Source organism: Falco biarmicus, chromosome W, assembly GCF_023638135.1.
Source record: "Falco biarmicus isolate bFalBia1 chromosome W, bFalBia1.pri, whole genome shotgun sequence".
NCBI classification, from domain to species: domain Eukaryota; kingdom Metazoa; phylum Chordata; class Aves; order Falconiformes; family Falconidae; genus Falco; species Falco biarmicus.
Genome location: NC_079310.1, coordinates 7298305 through 7323621, shown reverse-complemented (window position 1 = coordinate 7323621; position 25317 = coordinate 7298305). Strand labels below are relative to the sequence as shown.

Below are 25317 nucleotides of genomic sequence, written 5' to 3'. Positions count from 1 at the left end.
CTTAACTTTTTGTTACTATTTTTCTCCCTTTAATCTCCTTCATTTTCGACATCTCCCATCTTCTCTTACATCTGTCTGCTCTGCCTCATAGATCTCTTCCTTGTTTTCCTACTTTCTTCCCTCCTCTCCCATTTCCTTCCTCCTTTTTATTCTTGCTCTTTCCTCTTCTGTGTTCTTTCTTTTTCCTCCTCTTTCCCTACACGTTGTTGTTAGAAAAGATTCTTGCATCCCCTGGTGCTCTTGCATTTTCTGTGATAGGAGATTGTTTTTTTTCTCTTCCCCTAGTAGATCATTATTCAGAAACACAGAATGTGAGACACGGATATCTCAGGTCATCCGCAGCAAACCAGTGAAAGAAGGGGGGGGGGGGGGAGGGGAATCAGGGAAAAGATGGCGATCCTCTATTGCCTGCCCAGGAGCACGAATCTCACAAAGCAACTTCCACAGCAATAACAAGAGCTAGACAGAGAGAAAGAGGTGGCAGTGGCGTCGGGACGCTCCTGTAAGTTCTTGCAAATAAAACTCATCTCTCGTTTGGCATGAGAGATTCTCTCATTCGTGTGTGCATGCCGTTTTTTTCCACCATGTTTCTGTGAAATCCATTCATTCAGCCAGAGAAGGAAAAGGGGGTGGGGTGGGGGGAAGAAGCAAGGAAAAAGAAAAAAAAAAAAAAAAAGCGGCGTGTTTTGTTTGAGAGAGGTCTCTTGCATGAAGGAGGAGGTGCTGGTAGTGGGAGGAGGAAAGCGGTTAATTAATTTTTGTTCTTACATTAAAGTGGGATATGGAGACATAAGTGAGATACGAGCAGAGCTTTTGGGGTGGGGGGTATTTGCGCGCGCGCGCTGTCTGGATGGTGCTCTGTGTGTGTGTGAACTTGGATCGGAGATGGGATAGCCACAGAGGCGAGAAAAGCTCCGTGCTAGCACGACTCAGGCAATCGGGTGACCTTTCTGTTTTTATCCTCGTACCCCCCTTCTCTTCCCCTCTTGCAAAGCTGGTTCCTCACACAGATATTTATTTCCCCCCGACATTGGGATGTGAGGGCTTCTGGTTCTGTCTTTGTGTGTGTGTGTGGCCGGGGGGGGCAGGGGCAGTGGTTTCTTTGAAGGACATTGTTTGGAGGAGGATGATAGCGTTCAGCTGGAGAGCTGAAGCCATTACACACGCTTTTGCTCCTTTTTCGAGAGGGAGATGAGAAGGGAAGAAAGGAAGAAGCCCACTTCTTGTTCGGTCCCCCGATGTCTCTAAGTCAGACAAGGAAGGAGTTTTCTCCTGCGCCTTTCTCCATCACCCGGAGCAGCTTTTCCTCTCTTTTCCCCTCTTTCAATTTCTTTATCTCCCTGTCCTCCGTTTGTAAGCTGTTTGCTTTGGTTTCAGTTTAGACTCCACAACACAAAGCTTCTCTCTTATGCATGCATGCGTTCTACGGTCTTTTTATGTCTTTTGAAGTTAACTTCCCCCCCTTAACATTGTGGTTTCTGTCCTACGCACAGATCATCCTGGAGTTTCCTATAGATGTGATCTGTTAAGATTCCTCACTTCCCCGGCCGCCGCCAAGGGGTGGGGGAGCTTTGCATTCGTTTTCTAGTGTTTGGGAAACAGAAAGATCTTCAAGTTTGAGTTGCTTTCTACTGCTATTTTTGTGTGACTCTGTGTGTGTATGTGTGTCCCATGAAACTGCTTGCTTGCATGTATAAGAGGAAGTGACTAATTTGGCAGAGAGCTGTGATCTGAGTCAGGTAAGCCATGTCATGTTCTCTAGCTCCACTAGAAAATGGAGGAGAGCAAGCGGGCTTCCAGTAGACAAAGCTGAGATGGGAAGTGCTCCTAACGTTATGGATCTCTCAGTTTTTTAATTTTTATTTTTTTTAAGCTTTGCTAGCAATCTCTCCACAGCACAGCCCCCCCTTCCCCCATTTATTCAGTTTTTCAATATGCAGGACTGTGATGGGTATTCTTTCTGGTTTCATGCTATCAGGAAATGAGAACTGGAGGAAATTGCCTGGATTGTCCTTCACATAGAGGAAAAAACTTTTATTTTGTTGTTTTTAACTTACGTTTCGTGTTGAGGTTACTTTTCTATATATTTTGCTTTGGTTAAAGTTATTAGGATTTAAGGGTTTGATCAGTTAGGTAAAGAAATAGCGTGTGTTTGTGTAATACACATAAAATTTGGAGAAAAGTATTTGTAGCCTGAGGCTGCTCAGGTTCTTCCAGAGAACATTGTGCAATCTCATACCTTCTGTGTGGTGACAATGGCCTGAGTTTTGGCATTTTATCTTCTGATGCTCAAAAGCATTCTTTATCTTGATGTACTTTAATATGGAACATTCTCCTTCACGCTAGGCTGCATATTTATAATACTGGAAAGCTTTCAGGAAGCTTCTCAGTACCATAAAATGTATAATTCCTTGCAGTGTGTGTGGTGGCAACTTTCATGGTGCCAACTTTTTTGGGTATCTTACAATATGCTTATATGTTTTTTGAAAAAACATAACAGGGATGTTGCTGGAAGCTTTTGTGTCATGGAAGTTGAACAGGCAGTCTTTTTTTTTTAACCTACCTTTTCATCTGATATAGTTTAGGGTGGTCTTACGGGTGGCCTTTTTTCCCCCCAATATCATAATTTTGCACATCGTTTGCATAGTAGATACAGTTCCTCAAAATTTCAAATTAAATGCTTTAGTGTGAGCACCTTAAAGTGCAACTCCATAGGGAAAGTATAAGATGGAATACTCAGAAGAGCTCAAGAGGAAATGTGAAATATGGATGGATGTATGGCAGAAATGACAGGATGAGAGAGACCAGTGAATGAATACAAGTAACCATGCTTCTATGCATGCACCAGGAATAGAAAGATGGTAGTGGTTAGTGATGAACTTTAGAATTCCAGCTGCTGCAAGGTTAAAATTAATGCTCGTTTTAGTTTATCTAGCAAGAAACCGTTCCGTATATAATGTAATGTACTTTGAAAATATATTGCTTTATCAGTTATGTATTTATTTAGTTCTGGTTGCAGATGTGCCACCCAAATTACTGAGACACTGTAGTTATCTCCATATTTTTTAAATAAAGTCCTTTGTGAGGTGGGCTGTGGAATGTATAATTTCACCTACATTTAATGTTATACTGTGACTGAGTGAAGAGGGGAAAAATTAACTTTTTTCCTGATGTGATGGTGATGGATGCAATTTGCCAACCTTAGTATGGACCTAAATCAGCACCTAGTGAGGGAAACTAAAAGTTTCTCACTGAACTGTGTTGGTTTGGGTCAAATTCTAAATGCCCATCCTCTCTGTTATGTATAGAGTATTCTTAGATATGTATTTTGTATTGTGAATTGCCTCATATTTTGAGAGATCAACTCAGTACTAGTGCTATAACGTGATGTACAGATGCATTGCACTTGAACATGAAATGTTATCCAAGAGCAAATGAGATTTAAGATTAAGGTCTTTATGGGAGGGCCTATATATTCCTCGCACCTGGTGACAGACACTCTAGTAAACCAAAGGTCATCACAACTGATATAATGTTTGAGTTGTGGTCAATGTGGTTTCATTTCCATGATGGTACTCTTCATTGTTCTCTAAAGAGATTTAAGTCTCATAATTTCTGCTAATGATGTTTCTTGCAGTAATTGTACCCAGACTGAAATTGAAGTTTACCTTGCTGCCAGAAGACTGGCTAAGAAACCTTTTTTTTTTTTTTTTTTTTTTAATTTACACACCAGTGAGCTAAAGGAACATTGGAAAAATTGTACTGAAAAATGCTAGTCACCGTTAACTCATGAATCTTGCAATTGGACATTAATTTTTTGGTTCAAACCAATGGTTTGTAATAGCTTTAGATTTGTGGGCATTCAGAAACTTTCCACAGTGCTAGCCCTTCTAGAAACTTTGCATTCATAATTTATTCTATAGTATATTAACTTGAAATTCTTGATTACCTTTTTTAGGCCCATTAGAAATAGTCCACAGATCACCACTTAAAAAAAGAGTACTTTAAACATTTGATTTCCTTATATGTTACTATTAGACTCGTAATTAATTGTATTGTTGAGAAATGTCAGATTTAACAGGTTGCATTTAACATTTATTTCTTTCATCAATTTGAAGTTATATTTTGATATGTGAGGGAAAGTAAAAAATGTTGTGTATGGGTGATTAAGATATGAAGAATATGAGTACATAATTGGGTGATGGATGGGAAGTAGAGCTACAGAGCTACTGCAAGCAGAAGTGTTGGGGTGGTTGTTTTTTTTAAATTATTATTAGTTATCACTAAAGACAGAATCAAATTTAATAGTGTTGTGGCCTTTGACTTAAAGGAAGATTGATGGAAGCCATGAGTGGATTGTAAGATAGCTAGTTAAGAAACATTGGATGGGAACTGTAACATCTGTCAGATGTCTGAACATATATGTAGAATACGTTTGGTTGTAAGGAATGGACAAGTTGAATTTTTAGGCTTACAAAGGAAATTGGGAGCACTCCAATTTTATTATAGTATAAGCTACAGTTTGAAGAAGGTTACTTAACTCCCAGATATTTCTTAAAGTTTAGAACACCCAGGAACAAGTATAAAAACTCTATTCCTCTGATGGTTTTTGGTTTACAAATAAAACCTGTAGAATTACAATATTATTTGACACTCTTCTAATTTGCAGTAACACTTTCTCTGTGTGTTCTGGCAGATAACTTCTCAAATAAGCAAAACGGTGCTTTGTAGTATGAAACTGGGGGGAGGGGAAGGACTTAAATCTGTAAAACTGGTGAATAACTGTAATGTTCATTAGCAAGCTTTGTGCTATTATGAAACCATCACTAACCAAATGTGCAGGCAAAAAATATGGATGTATAATTTAAAAAACCCAATGCACTGAAATATTGAAAAGAATACCTTGAAATATTGTAGAGGAAGGAGATCCTCTTTTGACAGTTCAGGAACAGTCTACAAAGAACATTAAGTTGTAAAATGTTTTTGTGTCTTAGCTATTTTGTTGTTTTAGATGTTGTTTTGTACTTACAGTGCATCATAGTAAGAAGTCATATAAACGTTTAAATGGAAGATTCTCTCTATTGGACTGAAATAGTCCATTTTGTAAACTTGTTCTGGATAAAAGCTATTCTGCTAGCGACAGAACTGAATGGTTTGCTTAACACTTTGTTGTGGGTTAGCCTTGGCTAAGGGCCAGACACCCACCCAACTGCTCACTTGCTCCCCCTCCTTAGTGGGACAGGAGAAGAATAGGATGAGAAGGCTTGTGGGTCAAGAAATAGACAAGGAGATTGCTTACCAATTACAGTCATGGGCAAAACCGAATCAATTTTGGGAAAATTATTTTAAGTTATTGCCAATTAAAATAATTTGGGTAGTGAGAAACAAAAAGATACACCTTTCCTTCCCCCCTTTCCCATGTCTACCTTCATTTCTTCACTCCAGACTCCTTTACTCCCCACCAGCAGCACAAGGGTTAGGGTCAGTACATAACATTTCCTCTCTGCTGTTCCTTCCCTTTCGTACTTTGCTCCTGCTCCAGTGTGGGCTCTCCCACAGGCTGCAGTCCTTCAGGAAAAAAGTCTGCTCCAGTGTGGGTTCTCCATATGCTGCAGTTCCTTCACGAAGTATCCATCTGTTCTGGCATGGATCCTCCATGGGCTGCAGTGAATATCTGCTCTAGTGCCATGGAGATGACGACGACTCCTCACACAGAGGTGCTACAAATTCTTTATTCAGGGTGGTGTGATGATGCTGGCAGATGCAGTTGACATTATGAGTTGAATGTCAGCTTAGTACTCCTCCGAACTTGTTGACTGTTGAAAAGAAAATGTTCCAGAACACCTAGGAGAACAGGAAAAGAGAGAAAATAGCATGGTTTGTATGCCAGTACTGAAAGGAGAAAAGGGGGAGGAAGTGAGATGATTATTGTAAGTTGAGCTATCTTGTTAGTTGTAGTGAAAATGCTTTAATAGAAGTTTCTGAATGAGAGGATTTGATTTATAAGAATAATTCAGTCTTCATTTATGTCCTGAGCTTTGGAAGTATTATTCTGCCTGTTAAGCTTGTGTTTGAGAAGCTGAATACATGAGTAAATAAAGAGTCAAGTGAGATTATTTTGGATTTTGTACTGTTTTGTTGTTTGCTTTTTTTTAACTTTAGAAGCAGTAGCAAGGACTCCAAGTCTGCTACTCATGTCTTTAGTTTTATGAAGCTATCCCAGATGTCACAGTACAAACTCAACTCGGAAGGGGTTTGAAAGAGGGTGTTTGAGATGGAGAAAGGATTCTCTGTTTCCAGTTTAATCTATTTGAAACACTCAGGCTTATATGTGATTTTAAATTTTTCTGTGTTTAGCAAGAGTGCTTTATTGTTTGTGTAGTAGTTTGTTCAACTTGAGATGGTAGTGTCTAATTATTGCAGTACTTTTTAAAATATTCTTGCCTAATTGCTTATTGAAGAAACTTTAAGTAATGTTTTGGAAAAAAAATCCTCCCACCATGGGCGGTTGTATTTGCTCTGTAGTAGTTTTTGAGATGTGATGGTTAACTGAACATCAATCCTAGATACAGCAATAAAAGCCATGCTTTCTGTTTCACTTTGATCTAGAAACCTCTTTGTTTTTGAGTAGTCTTCATGATGTAATCACAGGCAGTTGGTTTCTAGAATAAATATATTAAGAGATTGACTGGGGCTAAAAGTTTATTCAGTGAAGAGGTGGGAAAGGTCTTTCAAGGAAGACAAACAGTTTGGGTCAGCATTAGTAGAAATAGAAAATAGGCCAAACTCTTCAGCAAAAAGATGACTAGGATAAGGCATGGCATAGTTAGATATGGCAGAAACCTGCTGTTAATAGTGATTGCATGGGATAGAAAGGCAGGTGAATGATTTTGCAAGAGAAAACAAAGCAGATATTACAAAGAATGATAAAGACAGATTTCAATATGCTCCTGATAATATGAAAGAGAAGATTTTGTATTGAAAGGTACTGAAAATGGAATCAGGTGTTAACTATTTCCATGGTCTTGTGGACAATAAGGGCTTCATTGCCCTGGTTCAATGAGCAAAGTCTTTACTGATGATAATAATTCTTAGGGTTCAAATAGTTTTGCTTTGGGATGATACCAGTAATCATGGGAAGAAAGCATCATAGGATAGTAGTGCTTGCTGGGAAGTAGATGCTGGAACACAATCAGTTGCCATGATTAAAGATGTGTCTTTGGGCCTCCTGTGATAAGTAACAACTGTTTCTTCTGCAAATTGCTCCCTGATCTCTGTTGGCAAAAGAAAGGAGGATGGAGGAAGGAGATAGTGAAATGTATATTACAGCAGCAAGTATGTGTTCTTTTCTGTAGCTTATTTATTAAAAAAAGGAAAATGCTAAGGGAAGGCTGTATGTGCTTGTAGATTCAGGTCAAGAGTGAGTAGTTTGACATGCAGGGTGGTGTATTTACCTTTTAATTACTTAAAAGATGGTTGGTCTGCTGAACATTTTAATTTAATGTTAAGCTGGGAAAAGAATCATTAGTAACAGGCTCACTGCAGTCAGATGACATTTGCAGATGCCATTTCAGTTGTCTGGTGATGAAGCTAAAGAAAAAGCAAGTATTTTTTTTCTTTTCTGTATTCTTCCTCTTGTTAATTTAATTCCATATTTTCTGACTTGCACTAGGCAGAAGTTCTAGAGTGACTGGTATGGTCAATTAACTCAGTGGTTGGCTAACAGTTTATTCCTCCTTTATTTGAACAAAGTGGATGTTCCAGTCCAGGCTAAACTTGTGAGACTGCTTAGAGTGATGATCTTGTGGTCTATGCTGTAAATCAGCTATGGATATTTCTCTATCGTTTCCAAAGATGACTTGTGTTGTGTTGGGCAGATTGCTTCTGTCCAGAACTTAGTGACATCTGAATATTTATTTATTTGAACTTAAATTTGAATTATTCAGGTCCTTTCAGATTCGGCTGGAATTGTGGCCATGTGAATCTTCATAATTGGGTTTTAAGGGTCTCTGACAAATTACCTAAGAGACTAACACCCTGGAGGGGGGATACAAGATTTTCCATTTGCTATGCTTCCAAGGAATCATGTTAAAACTGTTGATGTCATAACTGGAAAATGTCATTCAAGACAAAGCTTTAAGTCAGAAGTTGCTTGGTGTAGGATGTTGGTCAAACATTGGAAGAGGTTGCCCAGAAAGGTCGTGGAGTCTTCACCTTTAGAAATATTAAAAACCTGACTGGACATGGCCCTGAGAAACCTGCTTTAGCTGACCCTGCTTTGAGTAGAGGGGTTGAACTAGATGATCTCCACAGGTTGCTTCCAACCTCAACCATTCTATGGTTCTGTGACAGGTAGATTGACCAAACCTCGCATATGGTGTTTTCTTGCAAATCAATATGAAATGCTGGTTGTCCTCCATCATTCTTCAGTGCTTCCACAAGTTCACCAATATCACTTCAGTGGTTTATGTTAGTATAATTTAATTGCTGGTATTCTGGTTGTATCTGTATTTATTTTAAGAATTCATGTCTACTTAGGTTTGTTAATGTACTGTAAGATCAGATAAGCTGCAAAGATCTCAAGGGGGTGAACAATCTGTTTTTAATGTGTTTGAAGGATAGACGATGTTACCATGTAGTGAATTTTTTCTGTCTCGTGGCAGTGAAGTCCAGTCATATGATGAGGTAGTAACTTAGGGTGTGAACGTTTTCTCAGAGTAGGGTTTGTTTTTTAAGATGGATGGAGGTAAAATGTCATGCTGTCTATTTCTATACTTGCTACCTTGACATGCAGCAGAGTAAACCTCTTTACAGGTGAAATAAGCAGCCTGCTTATGGTCTGACAGCAATGCCTGCTGATCTGTTCACTTCCAAATTGGAGAGAAATTAATGTCCAAGTGATGTTTCTAATAATGGTTAAATTAAAAAAAAAAAGTATTTTTTTTTTCTTGAAATTGCCTAAGGGATGCTAAGAGGTTGATTTGTGACCTCTTTTCATGTCAGAAGTTAGCCACGTGGGTGTTGTGGTTTAGGTCAGAACAGACTAAATGCATGTATTAATTTCTACTCAGCAATTGGATCCGTGTGAAGGAGTTTGGATATTTATTGCCTCTGTGAAAGAATGATTAATAATGCAAATAACCACTTTTCTGTAGCTCTGAAGTGTTATCTCTGTTTCCCCTTTCCTTGCTAACAGGAGTGGCAATTGTCAGTAGGTGGAAAGAGCAGGGTGCTGAGCATGTCAGTTATGGCTGTATGAGCTTGGTTCCAAGTGTCACTGGAGGGCCTCCAGAGTCAGGCATCCCAGAAGGTAGAGATGTGCTGCTTCCCTTCAGGTTGAGGTAGATGAGTTTCATGAGGTGGACAGCATCTTCCAGTTAATCTGATTTTTTTTATTGGTTGGTGTGCCACTCTGAGCTGTTGCTTGTTGATTGGTGTAACAAGTCATTGGGCAGATATTATTGTATAAGCTTAACTTTACTATTTCTGCCAATTATGCTTTTTTTCTTTTCATAACTTATCTAATTATGCTTAATTACATCTCTAACAACTAGAGAGAAACATACCAAAGGTCAAACTGAGCCTCTGACATTGGCTTAATTACTTGAGTGATGTCAGCTCAGTAGGCCAACACAGCAGAGGGAACTGAATAGTAGTAGTGCTCTAATGCTTGTTTGAACATGTTTGAGAACCCAGCTCTGCAGAGATTGGGAACTTTAGGATGAGGAAACCTTGTTTAATAAATGTGTGGTTGCAACAAACTGAACAGTGAATCCAGTACTGCTTTGGAGACACTGCAGGGTAGTGGTAGCCATGAGGAGCAGAGTTTTATTATGATTAGATTTTATATGAATTGACTTCCTATTTTCTTTTGCAGTGAAACTGCAACCTCTACAGGACTCTTATGCTTCTGGGATTTTGTTTTGTGTGCAAGTGCATATGCTTTATTAAATTCTTACTACCACTGTTCGGATCATAAACAAAGACTTTTTATTAGGTCAGATCTGAGCTACTATTGTATACTCTTGTTACCATAGTACATCTGTCAGATAATAACGATAGGGGCCGAAGCCTTTATCCTGCAAGAAGTTATTTCTGTGAATAGTCCCTGTGATTTAATTGTGAGTTTTACTGCAATCAATCATGTGAGTAAACATTCAGAGGATCAGGTTCTTAGCTACATGGATTGACTATCTTGAAGTTTTCAGTGAGGCATTTGGAAATAATCTTATGTATTGAGGTGTTATTTGTTTTTAACAAGTAACACTTGTAAGTAGTTTGTGGCTGTGTGAGGGCATGGTTGTAGTTCATTTGTAAAGAGACAATGGGTGCTAATGCACTAGGTAATTCTTTCACTTCCAAACCCAAATCTTTTGCTCTCCAAATATGGAGGAATAAGTGTTCAGTCATGTGGAAGTCCTGAGCTTCAGATGAAGTTTCATTGTAGAGCCTTATGGCTTTAGCATAGAGATAGTTTGCTCAAAAGCTGTAATAATTTAAGAATCTTGCACTGCATTTATGAAAAAGAATAGTATGAAATTCCACAAGTAATACTGCATAAACTTTATAATTATGTAATTACTAAGAAACCATATAAACGTTGCAGTTGCATCTGCTTTCTTCTTAGCAGGAATGTCCTATTACTTGAATATTTTTTTTTCTATTTGATTAAAGCTAAATTAACCATGGCACCAGTTTTTATGAGCCAAATACTGGAGTGTCTAAATTTGCAGAGGAAGAGTTCATAAATAAACTTCCTAGGTCTCTCTCTCCCAACTCTTTAAGTCTTAAAAATCCAGTGATTGGTCTTCTGTCAACTTGGTGGTACATAGTGGTGGCAGCGGGTGGGGTTGCTTTTCCCCCCAAGTTCAGGGATATCTTCCTATACTTTAAGCTTGGGAAGCTCTAGTATACTAGAACTTACTCTGTGGCAGGCATGCCAGAGCTGGACTTCCTAACCAGAACTGTTGCAATTTGTTGCCTATTTGGCAGGATTTTAAAAGAATAATATTGTAGCTCCCCTTGAATGAATCCTCATCTTAAATGCTATTCTTTGATAGCTCTGCAAAAGTATGACTGTCTTCATATGCTCCTAAGAGCTTGTCGTGGTTTAATCCCGGCTGGCAACCAAGCACCATGCAGCTCACTCCCCCTCACTCAGAGGGATGGGGAGGAGAATCGGAAAAGGAATGTAAAACTCAAGGGTTTGAGATAAGAACAATTTAATAATTTAAACAGAATTAAAAGGTAAGAACAACAATAATAACAATAATAATAATAACAAAAAGGAAAGGCAGAGAATAAAGGGTAAAGCAAAAGCTGCGTACGCAAGAAAAGCAAAACAAGGAATTCATTTACTACTTCCCACGGGCAGGCAGGTGTTCAGCCATCTCCAGGAAAGCAGGGCTCCATCATGCATAACAGTTATTTGGGAAGACAAATGCCATAATGCCACATGTCACCCCCTTCCTTCTTCTTCCCCCAGTTTATATACTCAACGTGATGTCATATGGTATGGAATACCTCTTTGGCTAGCTTGGGTCACCTGTCCTGGCTGTGTCCCCTCTCAGTGTCCTGTGCCCCTCCAGCCCTCTGACTGGCAGGGCCCAAGGAACTGAAAAGTCCTTGATTCAGTATAAACAACACCCAGCAACAACTAATACCATCAGTGTCCTATCAACATTGTTCTCACATCATAGCCAAACCACAGCACTGTACTAACTACTAAGAAGAAATTTAACTCTATCCCAGCTGAAACCAGGACAGTATTCCATACCATTTATGTCATGCCACAGTTTACGATACCACCTCATTAACCACCATCACCCTTCCCATCCTTTGACATAATACACTGACATCACTCCCCTAGTCTATGCACCACCCCTGTAAAAATGTCTATAAAATGTCCACAAAATGTCCATTGAGTTCATTTAGTCCATGAAAATGATCTCTTATGGTGGTCACTCAGTAGAAGAGAGGTTGTGTGTTGTATGGGGTTATTGGGCATCAAAGCCAGCTCAGGTTGGGTCACTGCTGCACTTGCACTGCTTCTTGCAAGGCTTGTCCTCCAATGGTTCAGGTGGTTGCTGCTATAGTCTTTCCTATAACATGAAACTCAAATCATGGGTTACAAGAATTTTAAAGGTATATCCATTACAGTCTCCACCCCTGGACCCTTTGGACCAGTCTGTAGGGTTTAACATTGCAATGAACTCCTCCCCTTGCCCCTGCTCCGGCTTGGATTTACCCACAGACTGCAGTCCCTTAGGGTTGTACCTGCTCCAAGTGGAGTGTCGGCTACAAGCCACAGTCTCTCCAGAGGTATACCTGCTGCGGTATAGACTCATCCACTGATACAGTCACTTTGAGGTGCACCTGTTCCCACATGGCCTCTTCCATGGGCCATGACCATATAGACCTGCTCCTATGTGGCCTTACCCACAGCCACAGTCCCTTCAGAAGTAAATCATCTCCAGCCTGGCCTTATCCCTGGCTGCCTCCAGGGCTGTACCTGCTCTGTAGTGGGCTTATCCATGGCCACACGCTTTGAGGTGCTCCAGCATGACCTCACGCACAGCCACTGATGCTTCAAGGTGTACCTTCTCCAGCATGGACTTGTCCTTGGGCCACAATTCCTTCAGAGGCATACCTGCTGCAGCACAGACATAACTATAGCCAAAACACAGCACTGTACTAGCTACTAAGAAAATTAACTCTATCCCAGCTGAAACCAGGACACAGGGAGAGTACTCAGCAGTTACAGTCACGGGTGAAACAGAGTAATCTTGGAGAAATGAATTTAATTTATTGCTAATTAATAATGGAGGAGGATAATGAGATATAAAAGCAAATCTTAAAAACACCTTCCCTCCACCCCTCCCTTCTTCCTGGGCTCAACTGTACTCCAGGTTTCTCTACCTCCTCCCCCATGTGGGGGACAGGGAATGGGGCTTGCAGTCGGTTCATTACATGTTTCTGCCACTTCTTCCTCCTCACGTTTTTCTTCTGTTCCAGTGTGGGGTCCCACCTACAGGAGATAGTTCACAAACTTCTCCAATGTGGGCCCTTCCCACAGGCTGCAGTTCTTCATGAACTGCTCCAGCATGGCTTCCTTCCATAGGGTGCAGTCCTTCAGGAAGAGACTGCTCCAGCATGGGTCCCCCATGGGGTCACAGGTCCTGCCAGCAAACCTGCTCCAGCCTGGGCTCCTCTCCATGGGGCTACAGGTCCTGCCCCAGAAGCCTGCTCCAGTGCAATCTGCCTATGGGGTCACAGCCTCCTTCGGGCATCCACCTCCTCTGGCATGGGGCCCTCCACTGGCTGTAGGAGGATATCTGCTTCACTGTGGACCTCCATGGGCTGCAAGGGGACCACTTGCTTCACTATGGGTTGCAGGGGAATCTCTGCTCCAGTGCTTGGAGCACCTCCTCCCTCTCCTTCTTCCCTGACCTTGATGTCTGCAGAGTTGTTTCTCACATATTCTCACTCCTCTCTCCCTGCTGCTGTTGCACAGCAGATTTCCCCCCTTCTTAAATATGTTATCCCAGAGGTGCTACCACCGTTGCTGATTGTCTCAGCTTTGGGCAGTGGCAAGTCCATCTTGGAGTCAGCTGGAACTAGCTCTGTACAACATGGGGGCAGCTTCTGGCATCTTTTCACAGAGCCCACCCCCCACCCCCAGGCCAGTAGGCTGGGAATGGGCAAGAGGCCAGGAGGGGACACAGCCAGGATAGCTGACCCAAACTGACCAAAGAGATATACCATACCATATTGTACTCTGCAATAGAAGCTAAGAGAAAGGGGGGACATGATGACAATGTTGGCTATTAAAGCATTTGTTTTCCAAAGCAACTGCTATGTGTACTTGAGGCTCTGCTTCCCAGCAAGTGGCTGGACATCACCTGCTGATGGGAAGTAGAGAATAACATCTTTTTTCCTTTGCTACTGTCTGTGGCCTTTGCTTTTCTTTATTAAACTGCCTTTATCTCAAGCCATGAGTTTGTTTTTCATCTTATCATCCCCCTCCCCTCCCCTGCAGTGAATGAAGAGATGGGACATAGCTTGATGCAAGCAAGATGTCAATTTATTGTACAGAAACATGAGTTCATATATATTTTCAGAAGCTGCACATTTTAAACAGATTGGTTCTTTTGATCTAAGCATCTCATACTAGGCAATCCCTGATTGGTGGTTAACTACCATCAATTAACAGCAAGGTGTTATCTTTCCTTGGCATCATCTGTCCCCCCACTCCCCTATGCTCTGTATCATGTTAATTGTTGTCTAGACAAGCTCGAGCACATTCCCCTCAGCTAACTGATTGCCACACATGGTCCTAGTTTCCAGCCCACTCCTGCACTCCCCCTCCCCAAGTGGAGTGATAGAGTAGCTTGGTGAGCACCTGGCAGCTAGTCAAGGTCAACCTACCACAATGCCTAATAGTTTAGACTATTAACATTAGGTTAGACATGGACAGCTGTCTAGCTGTAGACAGTGAACATTGGGAAAGATGATCTTTACACCACCACTCCCCATATCCCATTTCAGGTCAGGGATAACTTGTCTCAAAGAATAGATGGTGGAAATGCCTTAATATTTGTGGAGTGAGAGGTCTAAGTAGGCAATTGAGCTTCACCAAAAACATACTAAATGCCATCTACTACTCTAGTGAGCAAGGTTTTCCTACCCAGAGAAATTGGCTGGATGGCTGTGTCCAAAGTTACAGTCAATGGCTCGATGCCCAAGTGGAAACCAGTGGTGAGTGGTATCCCTCAGGGATTTGTGCTGGGACCAGCACTATTTAATATCCTCATCAATGGCATAGTGGTATTGAGTGCACACTCAGCAAGTTTGCAGATGATACCAAGCTGAGTGGTGCAGCTGATATGCTAGAGGGAAGGGATGCCATCCAGAGGGACTTTGACAGGCTTGAGAAATGGGCACATGAACTTTTTTAAGTTCAACAAGGCCAAATGCAAGGTCCTGCACCATGGTCAGGGCAATTGCCAGTATCATTACTGACTGGGAGATGAATGGATGGAGAGCAGCCCTGCAGAGAAGGAGTTGGGGCTATTGGTGGATGAGAAATTGGACATGAGCTGGCACTGTGCATTTGCAGGCCAGAAAGCCAAGTGTGGCTAGTGGATCGAGAGAGGTGATTCTCCCCCTCTACTCCGCTCTTGTGAAACCCCACCTGGAGTACTGCATCCAGCTCTGGGGCCCACAGTACAAGGAAAAACATGGACCAGTTCGAATGGGTCTAAAGGAGGGCTGTGAAAATGATCAGAGGGATGGAACATCTCTCCTATGAAGAAAGGCTGAGAGAGTTGGGATGGTTCTGTCACAGCACTCTCCAAACTAGCCGGCTGCAAAAAGGTCTTTTACTATCTTAACAGCACACTCTTCATACCAGTCCCTCTGCTGCCTTCTCCTAGTCTCTCCTCATCCAGAGGATATGTTCTTTCTCCTCTTGCTTCTTCATCAGCTGCTCTCTCTTCATTGGCTCTCAACCACTTAAGGTGCAGGTGTGGCTGGTTCTGTTATCTACATCAGCCAACCCAATTGTATATTAGCAATGCTAATTAGCCCAGCTTCATTCCACTACACTTCCCCTTTTTTAAAAAAGTGTTTAACAATCATTACAACCTTTTTACAAATAATTTTTTCATACAGTCCTGTAACTCCTCTACAAATTTTTAACATTTCATATCTCATGTTTTTACCAACCATCACAAATTTTACAAAAACTTTTCATACAGTTCAGACAACTTTGTCCCTGAACTCATATTCCTTCTTCACCTTTATCTTGGGCTTTTCATCTTCTGCAGGTTGATCACCTTTCTTCTTATCTACTTTCTTAGCATCTGGGATTTTGATTTCTTCAGAGGGCAGTTCTGATGAACTTATAGTGCCTTGTCCTTTCACTTCTTGGATCATACTGGACAGTAACCCAAGTGAGCTTTCAGCAGCAGCAGATCTGCAATACAGCACTAACATCATTCTGTGTCCTGAAAAACTTAACATCTTTGTGGTTGCCCATTTCTTCTTCAACTGGAGACACCTTCAACAAGCACATAGACACAGACAGGAATACCACTAGGCCAAGCAGCAGCAGCGGGAGACGCTCACAGCACCACACTGCTCCCGTACCTTCCCCCAGCACAGCCATCATCACTGTCTAGCCAGACCCACTCTGGACCCACCGCTGCTGCAGGCTGCTGCCACATCTGACCACGTACTCTGCCACTTTTGCCCATTACCCTCAGTCTTTTAACTCCATAGCAGTCAGGCTTCCCCCTCTTTGATCCCAACTGCTCACCTTTACCAGTGTCCGATCTGGATCCTCAGGTTCTTCCCACCTATCTCAACATGATCTGGATCGCAGGCTATCCCTGCCTGCCTCTGCTACATTAGGTCACTGCCATTACTGTTTCAAACATGCCCTGGCACAGCTAATCACCACTGTCACTGCTTATAACACTCAGTCTCATAATCTGAGGGTCCCCACATAGGACACCAATTGTCACAGCACTCTCCAAACTATCAAGCTGCAACAAGGTCTTTTTACCACCTCATACCAGCATACTCTTCATACAGTCCCTCTGCTGTCTTCTCCTAGTCTCTTCTCATCCAGGGCATGTGTTCTCTCTCCTCTTGCTTCTTCATCTCTCCTACTTCTTCCTCAGCTGCTCTCTCTTCATTGGCTCTCAACCACTTAACAGAACCAGCCACACCTACACCTTATCTACATCGGCCAACTTGCCGCCCCTGAAGCCAACCCACAGTTGTAAATTATCAATGCTAATTAGCCCAGCTTCATTCTACCATAGGTTCAGCCTCGAGAAGAGTCCAGGTAGACCTTATAGCAGCTTTTCAGTACTTAAAGGGGGCTTATAAGAAAGGTGGAGACTTTTTACCAAGGCCTGTAGTGACAGGATAAAGTGCAATGGTTTTAAACTTGAAAGAGGGTAGATTTAGATTGGACATAAAGAAATTTCTGAAACAGCTTGCCCAGAGAAGTTGTAGATTCCTCATCATTGGATGTGTTCAAGGTTGAGTTGGATGGGGCTTTGAGCAACCTGATCTAGTGAAAGATGTCCCTGCCCAAGACAAGGGGGTTGAGCTGGATGACTTCTAAAGGTCTCTTCCGACCCAAACCATTCTATAATTCTATATCAAAGTTGAACGAAATTAGGCTAACTGCAGGCTTATGGTATCTGTTTTATGAAATCTGATTATTTCTCTACCTCCCCATGTAGGCTCAAACCTATAGAAATGATTTGTGTTTTGGTCTCAAAGTAGAATCTATTAACATGGTTAGTGAAAGCTGCCTTCTGCATGGATTTATGTGCTTTTTTGTTTTCTCAGTTTCATTATGGAAATAAGAAATAGAACAGGGTATTGGTAGTCTTAGCAGCACTACTGTAGCCTTTCAGATTGTTGTTTCCAAGGACAGTAATCCCCCAAATAGAAGAGACTTCAGGTTTCCTCAGGAGTCTGCAATCAAACACTTTGGTTATCCTGAACTTCAGTCTTGCTTTGACAGCTAGGAACTTGTGGTGGGTTTACCCTGGCTGGATGCCAGGTGCCCATGAAAGGTGGTCTATCACTCCCCTCCTCAGCTGGACAGGGGGGAGAAAATAAAATGAAAGTCTCATGGATCGAGATAAGGACAGGGTGAGTACTCAGCAATTACCATCACGGGCAAAACAGTCTTGACTTGGAGAAGTTAATTTATTGCCAATCAAATCAGAGTTAGGGTAATGAGAAAAAAACCCCAGAATCTTAAAACACCTTCCCCCCACCCCTCCCTTCTTCCCAAGTAGAACTGAGTAGTTCTGTTCTGAACTAGAGATTTTGATCCTTCAGTTATAGGTAATTGTTGCATTAAAAACTCAAGTAGAATTCAACAACATGTCAATTTCCTGGAGAGACCAAACTCTTTAAAAAAAAAAAAAGTATATGCATATTAAAAAAATCACTTCTATTATCAGAACATTTTACAGATATCTAAAAGACCTGTCAGTTCTAATGTGTTTCGCTTTTCTGTCAGACATCTCTCAAAGTCTGATACTTTTGTCTGTTATGAAAGATATGTAGGAAATGTAGGGACTGTTTTATCTGCTGTTCCTACTAATCAAGGGCTTTGAATGTGAGTTGGTTGGGTCTTCAGATCATCTCTGTTTTTTCAGTTTTGGTGTGTTTTTTTTGATGTGGGCTTTTTTGGTTTTTTTTTTTTTAGCAGCTGTTGTGCAATCAAGTCTTACTGAGACAAATGATACATTAGCATGGTTCTGGAGTTCATGCTGTAGTAAAAGCTTCACTTAGTGTGTTTGCATATGTATGTGCATGTGAATGCGTATCTATATTTTCCTTTTTATAAAGCAATTACCTCAGTAGGAGGAAAGAGGGTTATGATTCTTGAATTGACGAAATATTTTTGGTTTTTAACTCATAGTTTCAATTTTGGGAAATTGTTTTCAGGATTTGGAATGTTGTATTGCAGTAGTCTAATTGGAGGAGTTGGAAATAGGAGAACAAAGGAATTCAGGAATGAAGAAAGGGGAAGAGGTCTGAGTTTTCTTTGTCTGTCTTGGTTTGAATGAGTGATTATTTTAATTCATGAGTAATGCTTGGATCAATGGCTGTCTTCCATTGTGAAATGCAGAATAAGGTTAAGGTAAGGAAGTAAAAACTACTTTTCAACCTGTTGTCTCCCTGCTTCTCTCCAATACTTCTTATAAAATCCCTACTTCCAGAGAGAAGTTGTAAAGGAATCTCTTGTTTTTAATGTTTCCTTCTAGTATGCAAGTCTACAAACATCTCCATGTGCTCAGCTGAAAAGGAAACTCTTTCCTTTTTTTGACAGCAAAGCTTCATTGCCAAAATGTTCTTGTGCTGCAGATGGCTACAGGTATATGATACAAGCTAGTCTGTCAGCTTTGGAACACATTTGAAAGGCAGGTTCTTCAAAGAGGGTTAACTTAGCATCAGTACTATGATTAACAGGTCTGGTTCTGCCTCCTTCAGTTTCTGAGACCTGAGATCCATTGCAGATTCTACTTTGAGGTAAGGAACAACTTTTTCCTATTTTAATCCTCCACTTGACAATAAAAGGCTCTAATAAATACTGTGCCACTTTACCCCAGCCTGAGGATCTGACTTTAACTAGCAGAGCTCCATTATATTTCCAGAAATAAAAATTGGGAGAAATCTTTCAAAGCATATCAGTTACCAAGACTTGTAATAATTTTGCAGCTAATAAGGTAGAGGAGCAAGAGGATGGAATGATACTCATGGCTTAATCTTTTGGTGACCTCATATTTTTGAGGGGAAGAAATGTTTAGGAGATAATTTTGTTCTTGATCTGCTTGGTGGCGTTGGCTTGTGTGGCTTTCTTTTTCCTCTGGATACTCTACCATTTTGCAACCTTCAGGAGTGGAGCTTTGCAACAGGAGCTTAAGTTTAAAAATAAAATATCAGGCTGCCTTTCTGAAGATCCAGACATAGCATACATGCACAGATGTGATATCTTGACTGAACACAGTTATACCCATTACTGAGTTCAGAGCAATGGACAATGAAAAATGAAGAGTCTTGTTCTTCAAAACAAAAGAGGAAGAAATGTAATGCTTCTGCACCACTGGATACCAGTTTGTAAAGAGTGTGAGACCTCTCAGCAAGAGCTGAAAAAGCAGTAAAGCCACATGATTGTCAGGCATTCTTCATGCTGTTTTCTGCAGCTCCTGATGTAGGTGCTGTAATCAAGATAACATCCACTACTCTCCCTTCCTCCACCAAGCCAATCATTTTATAATAGAAGGCAATCAGGTAGGCCGGCATGACTGTTCCCAATTACCTTGTTTGTCCTGTCCTCTATATGCAAGGGCATAGCTTCCAGGAGAATTTGCTTCATAAGTTTCCCAGAATATGTAGGGTATTCCTATGAATTTAAAAAAAAAGAAAGAAGAAAAGTACCACAACCTCACCAACACAAAAACAAAACTAAAAAAACCCCAAAAGCCAACTCCTAAAGAACAAAAGGGTGGGGAGCAGTTTGGGTACAATGGTTTTGAGAGAAAAGCCTCCCAGACCCTACAATTTTTTGCATTTGTTACTAGTTGTCAGTCCTTGGTAAGAAAACTCTTTCCCCCATCCCCATTATAAAACTCCCTTTTAAAATTGTCTATCCCTTTTCCATCTTCCCCATCCCCCATGGGCTCTAATTCTAGGCTCTGCAGACATTTGGTTGAGTTGGCCTAAATTCTTTAGCAGAAGTCCTGGATTCTGTACAACACACTGAAAATGGCAACTGCATTAAAAAAAACCAAGCCAAAACCCACAAAGAACAAAAGTTGTTACCTTGTGTGTAGTGTATGATTTAACTACCTGCTGCTAAACTGTAAACTTCTAGTATGCTACAGAAGCTTCTATTTGTAATTGTTGCAATAATTTAATGTTGGGATTTTAGAGATCCAGGCACAAAAAGGTTAAGTGGTGTAACAGGGAGGGGCTGGAATCTGGAAGCCCACATTCAGTTTCTGGCTCTGCCAGGGACCAACTGTGTGATCTGGAGCCAGTCCAGTTCACCAGTCTGTGCTTCTGTCTAATTAGTTGAAGTAAGACTCTTCATGGTAAAGATGCTCACTTAGCTTGTTTTTCACACAGAGCCTAACACCAAGTGTGTGTTCAACCTATATCACTCAAATAAGTGGGTATCAACTGCACAGAATATAAATGGATATTAGATGTGCTACTTAGAATATATAATTCTGCCTTTTTGTTTCTCACGTACTACCAAGAGATTAGGTGAGTCTTCAGATTATGTTCAATAATTCGAAGCTGGCTGAAAGCCAGCTTTTGTCTTTTGTCTCTGTGACATAGCAATTTATGTTGTTTTACTGTTTTTTAAATGGTTTATTTGTAGTACATGAGTGGAATCCTGAGTTGCATCATATTGTCTTGTTTCCCTTTGGTATTCCATAAATAATTCCCTCTTCCTTACTGTCCTGGTTTTGGCTGGGATAGAGTTAATTTTCTTTTTAGTAGCTGGTACAGTGCTGTGTTTTGGATTTGGTTGAGAACAATATTGATAACACACTTATGTTTTTAGTTGTTGCTAAGTAATGTTTATACTAAGTCAAGGACTTTTCAGTTTTTCAGGCCCTGCCTGCAAGAAGGCTGGAGGGGCATGGGAAATGGGGAGGGCACACAGCCAGGACAGCTGACCTGGACTAGCCATGGAACAGTCATGCTGAGTATATAAACTGGGGGAAGTTGTCCAGGGCCTGCTGATCACTGCTCAGGGACTGGTAAGCAATTATATTGTGCATCACTTGTTTTTTTTTCCCCTACCCCTTTGGATTTTCTTCCTCTCCCATTCTCTCTCCTTTTCATTACATTTGTTGTTGTTATTTTATTTTATTTCAATTATTAAATTGTTCTTATCTCAAGCCTTGAGTTTTACCTTTTCCCGATTCTTTTCCCCATCCCTCTGTGGTGGGTGGGGAGTGAGCAGTGAGGAGTGGCTGCATGGTACTTAGTTGCCAGCTGGGATTAAACCAGGACACTGCCTTTCTCCTTCCTTCTGTCACCTGTGGGCTCCCTTTCTGCCTCTCTCCCTCCCTCTTGGCATGCTCTCACACGTTCTTGCTCTCCTGCTCTGTCTGCCTGCCCCCCCTTCTGTCAATCCAAATAAAGCCATGACTAACATGGCAGTGGAGATTGAGAACTACTGCTTAGTTTGCTTTCCAAGTATTGATGAACCTCTCTGGTGGTGGCAAACAGTATTGACAGCAAAGAGTTTATGTCCAGCAGCACTGTATCTTCTACTACATGTTTGGAGTTGCAGTAAAATAAGGAACCAAAGCTTAAGATGGCTTTTTCTTGACATTTTATATAGTGCCTCTCTTTAGACTTCACTACATTGCTTCTTCATAAATATATATAAAATCAAAATCCTGGTCAAGTTTAGGGCTTTCCTGCCTTTGGACCCTTTGACTTTTCTTGAATGTATCTAAATACCTTGATGTATTTTTGGGGCACTTTTTTTCCATCTTTTGAGAAGTTCCCATTGTCAAGTAAGGATATTCATGTGCTTTCCAAAAAGTCCTTCTTCCTGGGACTCATTCTTTCAGCCTCTCTTCTTAGGCCTGGAAAAATGAAAATCTCTTCATGTGTTTACCTTCCTTTAAGACTAAGCACTCTCTGGGGAACTGCATTGGATTATTTACTCTTTCCGCCTTAAAAATATCAAGGTTTTGGGGTTAGTCTCTAGATTACACATTTCCTAAGATTAAGGAAACTTAATCCAAGGTCTTTCTTTGAAGTTCCCTGTCCCATGATTTTATTTTTTCATAATGATGTGCCTTTCTCCTTCAGATAATTTAAATAAAACATATGAGGGCAAGGTTTGAAGTTGGTCATGGCCTGAGGTAGCTAAAATCGTTAATGATCCATTTATAAATTACAGTAAGCCATTTCTTTAATTCATAGGGTTAAGTAGAAAGTAAGAACAATATATTCTGAATTGGAGGGGGAGGGTACTTCTCTTTTGATACACTAGATCTTGACCCTCCTTGTGACAAGAAAGGTAATTTTCCTCATATGTTTGATTATTTCTACATATTACCAGGAATAAAGTTTTTGTGAAACTGCCATTAATTTTCTTTCCCAACTTTTACCCATGTTTTGAGAATGAAACCAATGTAGTCCCTGTATTCTCAAAGTGAAAGTAAGCCTAAAGCAGTAGAAAGCCATTTCTTAATTTTAAATTTATTTTTGCTTACTACTTTGGTTCAAATGCTTGAAATTTTGAGGTATTCATAATGGCAGGAAAAATAAAATTTATGCAATGAATTTGTAAAAAGGGGAAAATAGCCACAATATATTTCTAGTGTCTACATGTAGGAAGTGTAGCTTTTTTAAAGACACAATTGGATATTATTTCTGTCCCCCTAGTTATGGGCCTCATTTCATTTACATGAAGAAAGTTTTAGTTGTCTTCTTCCCCCCCCCCCCCCCCCCCTTGTGATCCATTTCCTGTTTGGTATTTCTCAGGAGGAAAAAAAAAGAAATTGTATCTTGGTGATTAACCCTCAAAGAGCTTGTTTAAGGCAAGAAGTAATGAACTGGGACAGAACACCACCATTAGAAACTTTAACATCTTGCCGCTATTGATATAACTCAGCTTTAATAAAAGATCTCGCCTTAATTTGAATGTTGGAATAGGGGAAAGAGCAGCAGCCACAAGTTTAGTATGTTAACTATTTGAGATGAGATGCAAGGTTAACGGAGGGTTTGTTTGTTTCCTGCATTAAAATAAATAAATAAAAAAAACCCATGCTGCTTTTATAGACAGGACTTTTTCTTGAAGTGCATTGTGTCCATTTAGTTTCTGCTAGATATGAGTATTTATGTATTGCATAAATGATGACAGTTGAGCCAATATACTTGCCTTATTTTAAATATTTTATATTTAGGCTTGTCAAAACCTACAGAAAATAGTGTTTCTTGAAAAGAAGCAAGTGGGAGGAGACAGAAATTGAGGGGGAGGAGAAAGAAGCAAGGTTCTTATTTCTTCCCAATGTATTGTATTTCATTGTGTGTATATATGAAATTAAAATATGGGACTAAGTAAAGTGTTTTGGACAACATATAAATGTTAGTGACAAAGTACTGTTCCTTCCATTCAGGGATGTCATTGTTCAGCAAAGTTGTGACCAGTACATTGCTATCATTGTCCCAAATGGACAGAAGCCTTGCATTTATGCAGGAGGAGAGGATCTTTTGGTAGTGAGAAGATATTTTTTGCAATCTAATGATAATCACTGGTGTGAGATAACTGTTAAAGGCAATTTGTCAAATGCTGCAGAAGTGTATATTCTCATTCCTGGGGCAAAGATGCTGGCTGCTGTTCCACCAGGGAGTCAGTGGGCAAATAATAGAATGATTTGAGTTGGAAGGGACTTTTAAAGATCATCTAGTCCAACCACCCTGCCATGGACAGGGACATTTTTCACTCTTCTTCCTTGCCTGTCCCTTCTGAAGAGTTTATAGCCATCCATTGCAGCACTGCAGTTGTGTGAGTCATCCCACCATGTTTCCGTGATGACAACTATGTCATTGTTTTCCTGCTGCACCAATGGCTTCCAGTTCCTCCTGTTTGTTGTCCATGCTTTGGGCATTTGCATAGATGCACTTCAGTTGTGCTATCGATCTTGCCTCCAACACTGGCATGCCACCTCCAGGCTCATGTCTAGCAAGCCTGGTTTTAATCCTCTTCCCCGTTTGAATCAAGTTTAGAGCTCTCTTAATGAACCCTGCTAACTCATGACCTAGAATCCTTTTCCCCCCTTTGGGACAGGTGAACCCCATCTGTTGCCAGCAAGCCTGGTGCCATGTAAACTGACCCATGATCAAAAAAATCAAAGTTCAGCAGGTGACACCAGGCCTGAAGCCAGGTATTGATCTTTGTGATCTTCCGGTTACATGCACCATCATTCCCTGCGACTGGCACGATAGACAAAAACACTACTTGAGCTACTGATCTCTCAAGCAGTCACCCCAAGGTCCTTGAGGTCTCTCTTGATTGCTCTCAGGCTTCTTGTTGTTTAGACTTCATTGCTGCCCACCTGGAAAACCAGTATTGGATAATAATCAGAGGGCCGTACTAGACAAGAGAGTTTTCTACTAACATCCCTTACCCAGGCCCCAGGGAGGCAGCAGACTTCCCTATGGGTTGAGTCCAGTCAAAATATCGGGCCCTCTGTTCCTCTCAGAGTGGAGTCACCACTGACAACCACCTTTTTTTCTTAGCAGATGCAGTCATGATGTGTGGACTTCATTGACTCACCCTAGGCAACCCCTCCAACCTGGACGGGACTTTGTCCACATCATCATTTTCCTGGCCCTCAGGTTCCAGAGCGTCATACCTATTGTATAGGGGTACCTGGTGTCATGGTTTAACCTAAGCCAGCGACTAAGCACCACGCAGCTGCTCACTCCCTCCTCCTTCCAGTGGGATGGGGGGGGGAGAATCAGAAGGGTAAAAGTGAGAAAACTTGTGACGGTTGAGATAAAGACGGTTTAATAGGAAAATAAAAGCTGCGTGCGCAAGAAAAGCAAAACAAGGAATTCATTCACCACTTCCCATGGGCAGGCAGGTGTTCAGCCATCCCCAGGAAAGCAGGGCTCCACCTCACATAACGGTTACTTGGGAAGACAATCACCATCACTCCAAACGTCCCCCCCTTCCTTCTTCTTCCCAAAGCTTTTATTGCTGAGCACAACATCGTATGGTCTGGAATATCCCTTTGG

The 25317-nt window shown here is 41.0% G+C and overlaps 1 protein-coding gene across 4 annotated transcripts in view; it reads left to right on the top strand.

Moving 5' to 3' along the window:
- The first annotated feature begins 214 nt into the window (after positions 1–214).
- Positions 215–25317, top strand: part of LOC130141879 (zinc finger protein 462-like) — a 101961-nt gene continuing 76858 nt past the window's right edge. For all 4 annotated transcript variants that reach the window (XR_008819222.1, XM_056323148.1, XM_056323147.1 and 1 more), the window contains exon 1: positions 215–502. The gene's annotated coding sequence lies outside the window, so the exon portion shown is untranslated. The remainder of the gene's footprint in view (positions 503–25317) is intronic.